This window comes from Taudactylus pleione, unplaced genomic scaffold, assembly GCF_031769625.1.
Source record: "Taudactylus pleione unplaced genomic scaffold, aTauple2 ptg000134l, whole genome shotgun sequence".
Classification (NCBI taxonomy): Eukaryota; Metazoa; Chordata; class Amphibia; order Anura; family Myobatrachidae; genus Taudactylus; species Taudactylus pleione.
In genome coordinates this window covers 6,302,190-6,303,512 of record NW_028284536.1, presented here as the reverse complement: position 1 = coordinate 6,303,512, position 1,323 = coordinate 6,302,190, and the positions used below count along the sequence as shown (strand labels likewise).

The 1,323-nt window shown below is 36.6% G+C and overlaps 1 non-coding gene across 1 annotated transcript; it reads left to right on the top strand.

Annotated features, from left to right (window-relative positions):
* The first annotated feature begins 302 nt into the window (after window positions 1–302).
* On the top strand, window positions 303–376 carry TRNAN-GUU (transfer RNA asparagine (anticodon GUU)). Its single transcript has one exon. It is a non-coding gene; the product is annotated as a tRNA-Asn (tRNA).
* Window positions 377–1,323: the final 947 nt, after the last annotated feature.

The following is a 1,323-nucleotide window of genomic DNA, read 5'->3' as shown; positions in this document are numbered from 1 at the left end:
CCAAAAAAGTCAAAATAGCAATCCCAAATTTAGATTTGATAAATGAAAATAGCACAGGATGGTTTCGATCCATCGACCTCTGGCTTATGGGCCCAGCACGCTACCGCTGCGCCACTCTGCTGCTCATGGAAGTGTTTAGAACTCAAGACGGGTTGATTCATCTCAAGAACATGGCAATGTGTTCCTTTTAATTAACGAAAAATCCTAAAATAACTGTCCAGATTAGAGACTTTATAAACTTTGGCAAGGAAACTTTCCAGATCAATCTTTCTTAGGTGTTGTTTGTTTATGTATATCATAGGGTCTCTGTGGCGCAATTGGTTAGCGCGTTCGGCTGTTAACTGGAAGGTTGGTGGTTCAATCCCACCCAGGGACGAGAATCTACTATTAGTCAAATTTTGGCGAATTTTAGGTAGAGAAGTCAACATGTCAAACTACCTATTTTATGTTAGGGTTCAAGACTTTTTCTGAAACAATTATCTCTAAAGTGAGTTTAATTTGATTTAAGCCAATTTATTCAACATTTAGAAAATACCTGAAGGTTAATGTTGTTCCTGGTGATATCTAATCAGCAGAATGCAACCTAGCAGCATTTTTAAGTGAAAGCCTGTGTTATGTTAAAACCAGGTGTTATCTTATCAGTACAAAGGTAAGGAATTAAGAAAAACTTTTTGAAGTTTGAAGATTTTTCTTACAAAATCATTGTCATATTGCATCACCAAAGTGTAAGCTGGAAAGATGATTTTGATAAATTACTTGTTAGAACACCTGATTTGTTCTTCTGGAGTCAATGTAGTTTGTTTTTCTCAATAACCATAGAAGTAATAGGGTAAAGTAAAGACATTAAGTGGATTTTTTGCTACAGCACTTCTGTCAAAATATGATTAAAATGAGTTAAGATGATAATGGATTTTCTACTATAAGCATAGACCAAAAAAGTCAAAATAGCAATCCCAATATTAGATTTGATAAATGAAAATAGCACATAGCAGAGGATGGTTTCGATCCATCAACCTCTGGCTTATGGGCCCAGCACACTTCCACTGCGCCACTCTGCTGCTCATGGAAGTGCTTAGAACTCAAGAAGGGTTGATTCATCACAAGAACATGGCAATGTGTTCCTTTTAATTAACCACAAATCCTAAAATAACTGTCCAGATTAGAGACTTTATAAACTTTGGCAAGGAAACTTTCCAGATCAATGTTTCTTAGCTCTTGTTTGTTTATGTTTCATATAGGGTCTCTGTGGCGCAATTGGTTAGCACGTTCGGCTATTAATTGGAATATTGGTGGTTCAATCCCACCCAGGGACGAGAATCTTCT